We start from the raw sequence: 6,820 nt of genomic DNA, 5'->3' as shown, positions 1-6,820 counted from the left end.
AAAACTGCTTTTAGAACAAGGTATGGTCATTGTGAATTTTTAGTTATGCCATTCGGGTTGACAAATGCTCCTGCTGTGTTTATGGATTTAATGAATCGCATATTTCGGCCATATTTGGACAAATTTGTTGTGGTGTTTATAGATGATATTTTAATTTATTCAAAAGATGATACAGAGCATGCTGAGCATTTGAGGATAGTTTTGCAAACTTTGAGAGATAAACAGCTGTATGCTAAGTTTAGTAAAAGTGAATTTTGGCTACGGGAAGTTGGATTTTTGGGTCATATTGTTTCAGGTGATGGTATACGGGTTAATCCTAGTAAAATTTCAGCCATTGTTGATTGGAAACCACCGAAAAATGTAACTGAAGTTAGAAGTTTCTTGGGGCTAGCTGGGTATTATCGGCGGTTTGTAAATGGATTTTCTATAATTGCAGCTCCTATGACTAGACTACTCCGAAAGGATGTTAAATTTGAATGGACGGAAGAATGTCAACAGAGTTTCAAAGAATTGAAAAAGTTATTAACTGAAGCACCAGTGTTGATACAACCCGAATCAGGTAAAGAATTTGTGGTGTATAGTGATGCTTCTCTAAATGGTTTGGGATGTGTGCTCATGCAAGAAGGAAAAGTGGTGGCATATGCTTCGTGGCAGTTAAAACCCCATGAGAGGAATTATCCTACTCACGATTTGGAATTGGCTGCGGTGGTGTTTGCTTTGAAAATTTGGCGACATTATTTGTATGGTGAAAACTGCCAGGTATATACCAATCATAAAAGTCTTAAGTACTTGATGTCACAAAAAGACTTGAATTTAAGACAGCGAAGATGGTTCGAGTTATTGAAAGATTACGAGCTTGTTATTGATTATCATCCGGGAAAAGTGAATGTGGTTGCTGATGCTTTGAGCAGAAAGTTGTTGTTTGTTTTGAGAGTTATGAACACTCAGTTGAAAGTGTCAGATGATGGTTCGATTCTAGCAGAGCTAAGAGTAAAACCGAAGTTTTTACAAGAGATTTCTGAAGCTTAGAAAGATGATCAAGATTTGCAAGCCAAGAGAAAGCAGTGTGAAGTTGATACAGAGTCAGATTTCAAAATTGGTTTTGATGGGTGTTTAATGTTTAAAAATTAGATTTGTGTACCGAAGAATGAGAAACTGATTCAAAAGATCCTACAGGAAGCACATAGTGGTTATTTCTCGATTCATCCGGGTAGTACGAAAATGTATAATGACTTGAAGAAAATGCATTGGTGGAATGGAATGAAAAGAGATATATCAGAGTTTGTGTCCAAATGCTTAATCTGTCAACAGGTGAAAGCTGAACACCAAGTTCCTTCGGGATTACTTCAGCCTATTATGGTTCCTGAATGGAAATGGGATCGGATTACTATGGATTTTGTTTCAGGATTGCCATTGACTCCAGGAAAGAAAGATACCATCTGGGTAATAGTTGACAGATTAACTAAGACGGCTCATTTTATCCCGGTACGTACGAATTATTCTCTTAACAAGTTGGCTGAACTGTATATTAAAGAAATTGTTAGATTACACGGAATACCATTATCGATTATTTCAGATAGAGATCCAAGGTTTACCTCGCAGTTTTGGCAAAAGTTGTAAGACGCGTTAGGTACGAAGTTAAATTTCAATACTGCTTTTCATCCACAAACTGGTGGACAATCAGAAAGAATAATTCAGATTCTTGAAGATATGCTTAGATGTTGTGTATTGGAATTTCAAGGAAGTTGGGAAAGATACTTACCGTTGGTGGAATTTGGTTACAATAATAGTTATCAGACGAGCTTGAAAATGGCACCTTATGAAGCATTATATGGTCGTAAGTGTCGAACGCCATTGTATTGGACTGAACTCAAGGAAAATCAGATTTATGGAGTTGATCTAATAAAAGAAACTGAAGAAAAAGTGAAAATAATTCGAGATTGTTTGAAAGCTGCTTCAGATAGACAGAAATCTTATACAGATCTAAAACGAAAGGACATTGAATTTCAAGTTGGTGATAAAGTATTTTTAAAGGTGTCTCTGTGGAAGAAAGTCCTTAGATTTGGACGGAAGGGCAAATTAAGTCCGCGTTTTGTTGGGCCGTATGAAGTAATTGAAAAAGTTAGACCGGTAGCATATCGGCTAGCATTACCACCTGAATTAGAGAAGATTCATGATGTGTTCCACGTATCTATGTTACGTCGGTATCGTTCGGATCCTTCACATGTAGTTTCACTGACAGAAATTGAACTACAACCAGATATGATCTACAAAGAAGAACCGATTAAGATTTTAGCTCGAGAGGTCAAACAACTAAGGAATAAAAATGTTGCACTTGTGAAGGTGTTGTGGTAAAGGCATGGAGTAGAAGAAGCTACATGGGAATCCGAAGAAACTATGAGAAATCAATACCCACATCTGTTTACCGGTAAGATTCTTGAGGACGAAAATCCTTAAAGGGGGGAAAGTTGTAATATCCCGAATTAGGGCCTAATCGGAATAGTGGTTTCGTGACCACAAATCTAAGATAGAAATAATTATTTTATAATTATTTTGAGGTTTATGATATGAATTCATAATTGTGTGAAGATTTCGTGAAGAAATTTTGGGCATAACGAGTTTAATTTAAAGTTAGGGACTAAATTGAATAAGTTGCAAAATTTGCATTCTAGAAGTTTTAGTATGAAATTACTTTGAAATATTAATTAGGAGGTCTTAAATAGCAATTTTACCAATTTTAAGTTCATGGACAAAATTAGGACGTGGAAGGAATTTTTGGAAAGTTTAGTAGTAAGGGTATTTTGGTCATTTAGTTATTAAGATGAATTAAAAACAAAATTAAAAGCCAATTTTTGTCCATCTTCTTCATTAGGCCGAAATTTCAGGGGTTCTCCATAGCTAGGGTTTGTTTCAAGCTTCCAAGCTCCATAGTAAGTGATTCCAAGCCCCGTTTTTAATGATTTTTACGTTTTTGAGATCTCAGTAACTCGATAAAGCTTATGTTAGCAATAATTTAACCTAGGGTTTATATTTGGAAAAATACCCATAGGTGAAATTTGTGTATTTTGATGTTTTATGATAGAATATGAAGTTTTAAATTATGTTAGACAACTTGTACTACTCGATTTTAAGCAAAAACGAGTAAAAGGGCTTAATCGGTAAAAATACCTAATAGTCACAAGTACATGTTAGAGTGAGAATTTGATGTTGCCATAGAAGAGAAAAGTGATCAGCATGTTGTAAAACATAAGAATAAGGAATAAAGTTTAATCCTGAGCCTAGGGGCAAAAATGTAAATATGCAAAAGTTTAGGGGTAAAATTGTAATTTTGCCAAAATTTGAGTTAAGGATTAATTTGATAATGTGAGTATTAAATAAGCTAAATGTGTTATTTTAGATCAAGAAAGACGTGGAATCGACCTCAATCGAGGAAAAGAAAAGATTGTGGACTAGATTGCAAAATCCTTGTATTTTGGTACCAATGTAAGTTCATGTGTAAATAATGTAGCATAATGGTTATTTTTAAGTTATTGATGTTAATTATATGTTATGCTGAATTTATTTATGAAATGTATGCTTTGTGGTTAATTTCAAATAATATGTAAATTATATGAACTACTTGTTAAATATAATTGTTACCGAGTATTGATTTCGGCATTCTACGGAAGACGGCAAGGATAAGTGTTCGAGGAAAAAGCCCGTTTGAACCTTAGGAATAGATTAGGATACAAGTGACATGTCACTAGGATGGTTGAGCATCTGAACTCGTTGAGTTGAGTCCGAGTTCACTTATGGATGCGAATGTCCGAACTCGTTGAGTTGAGTCCGAGTTCGTGAGATGTAACTAGGCATCCGAGCTCGTTGAGTTGAGTCCGAGTTCACTTATGGATGCGAACGCCCGAGCTCATTGAGTTGAGACCGAGTTCGCTTATGGGCGGGTTACATGATTGCTTGATTGCATATATGGCACTTATGTGCAAGTTATCCATGTATCCGAATTATATTCCGAGGTGTTCAACGGGTAAAGCTCTACTCAAATGGAGGAATATTTGAGATGTAAAGAGACGTATTGGTAAGTGATGTGAAATGGATATTTTGAACAGGTATGTATTTAACCCTCGGGTTGAGTATTGATACAACCACGATAAGGTAATAAGATGATGAAAAATGATTAGAATGTGACATGTGTTTTAGTGATGCATGCTAATGTTGATTGGTATGACTGTTTGTTATGTTACTTATTATTTGCATATGAACTTACTGAGCATTTATGCTTACTCCCTCCTTCTTACTCATTGTAGTTTTGGCCAAGCCAGCTCAGGAGTCGGGATAGGTCGAAGGCTCAGTCACACTATCCGGAAGACTTTTGGTAAAGGCTTGTAAATTTAAGTATGGCATGTATAGCAATATATCTATTTTGTGTAAATGATCTTATGGTATGGTAATGGAATGGTTGAGGAAATGTTTGATAATGATAAATTATGAAAATGGTTAGTTTAGATTATGTTTGATGATAAGGAAAATTAATAAGATACTTAGTGTATAGAAACTCATCAAAAGGGATGAAATTTGCCATAAACAGGATACTGCAGCAACACTGACGCGAGTTTGAAAATTTACTAAAAATCATAGAAATTGAATTTGGTGATGGAATACATATCAAATTGAATCTTATTATGTATAGTTTCACATGAAATAAATTAAACAATAAAAGGAATTATATGTTATAAGATATTAGAATTTTAGTGAAATAGGGTCATAGCAGTTTCTGAATCCCCTATTCCAACTTTATAAATTCACCATAAATTGTAAAGATATAATTAGGTAGTGTATTTTATATTCTCAGAATCCTTATTGAGTCTAGTTTCAGGAGAAATAAACCTCATATTCATATGAATTTTTTTACATTGATAAATGTGGTTCGTAGTAAACAGAGGTCAGACCAGTCAAGTCCTGAAACAGGGGTAACTTTAACTAATAAACTGTACTAAATGGCCTTACCAAAAATTATAGAAAAAAATTAGTAGATAGGTATATGAGTCTAGATTCAGGGAAAATTTACGGATCTTGATTTCGAGTTTCTTAACTTGAGATATGATTTTTCTTGTGACTGTGATGCAAGTAGCTTAAAAGCTGCGAATGTAGAAATAAATAATCCAAAGTTCTAAATATGTTAAATTAAGCTTAGTAACACCTCATACTCGACTCCGACGACGGTCTCGGGCGTGGGGGCGTTACGGATAGTATGGAATGAAGATTTTTGAATAAGTAGGTTAGTAGCACTTGGTACATTCGGTTACATTGAGTCTAATTAGAATGTTAATTTCTTTCTCTATGATTATTTTCCTTGTATGTTTAAGGGGTCCTTTGATGGGGCCGAATGAATTATGAAAGTTATAAAAAATGTATGAAGTTAAGGTGCGAATTTTAGTTCGGGTGATAGAGATAATTCAGTTGAAATGTTGAGTATGGGAGTTGTCATTTTAGGTTAAGATCAAAAGAATGGTTAATAGGCATTAAAAGGTTAAATGTATGAAATTTGATGTATAATAACTTATAGGTAATTACATAAGTAAGGTTAAATTTAATTTGGTATATTCGGCCATATAGGTGTGTATGTTTGTGATAATATTTTTTGTTAACTCTCTATAATCGATTGAAGGAGTAATATTGGCTTATAAGGTTGAGTTGATTCATGATGTTGTACATTAGAATTAAAAATACTTGAGACTAGGTTACCTTAATAGTGATAATACATTCGGCCTTGAAGCATTAATCGAATATTGGTTAAGGTTTTGATATTTTGAACAAGGATAGTTGTGAAATGGAGTGAAAACCATTAAATTATACACATAAGTATCCTGCAAGAAAATTAAACTACTAAATGTATTTATTCTAGATCAAGACATCAAAGGGGGAGAATCAAACAAAGGCAAAGCAAAGATAATCGAGTAGTCGATTGGGAATCATTTCATCCAATATAAGGTAAGTCCTTAAGCACTCCTGTGAGGTTGATTAGCTTGTATGTAAATAATATTAGTGAATCATAAAAGGGATTCCTTTCGTTAGGAGTTCTCTTGGAATAATTTTCCTATTTATTAATATGACCATATGTGCTATTTAAATTAAGTAAATTTCCTTATCAAAATGAGTTAACATATGGCACTATGTGTACGGAATTAAGTAGCACTATGTGTGCCGATTTGGGTGTTGAGGTATAAGAGAAAATCCAATGCACTGAGTGTGCGGTGTACTATGGCACTATGTGTGCGAGTGTGACGAGCACTATGTGTGCAAATTCGATTAATAATATAAAATGAGCGTGAAAGAACGAAGTGGTAGAACTAGTAACTAAAGTATCGAACTTGAGGCATGTACTGAGTAGGTACAAATTTATCTAGTGCATCAAAATTCCATGCTTTGAGGGATCGGGTCTAAATCAATTGGGTTGTTTTGGTGTTTGATTTGATTGTAGGACTTGGCATGAGATTGAACCGAAATTCTAAGAAATGATAGCATAGCTCGGTATAGTTGGAGTAACTGATTTTTTTGCATTATTTGCTTCTCTTATGATCTCTTATAATTATACGGTATGTAATGCTTATGACTTACTGAGTTATATACTCATTGGTGTGTTTATTTGTCACTTATTTAGGTTCCTTTGATCCATTTTTGTGTGCTCGGATCACCGTCGAAGTCATCGCACCAGCTTGCAACTTTTGGTATCTCTTCTTAGTTGGTCTAAGAAACATTTCGGCATGTATAGGCTATTATATTTGTTTGAACTTTGTATGTATACTTTTAGCATGCGTCATAAATG

This window comes from Gossypium hirsutum, chromosome A11 (assembly GCF_007990345.1).
Source record: "Gossypium hirsutum isolate 1008001.06 chromosome A11, Gossypium_hirsutum_v2.1, whole genome shotgun sequence".
NCBI lineage: Eukaryota > Viridiplantae > Streptophyta > Magnoliopsida > Malvales > Malvaceae > Gossypium > Gossypium hirsutum.
This window is presented reverse-complemented; position numbering follows the sequence as displayed.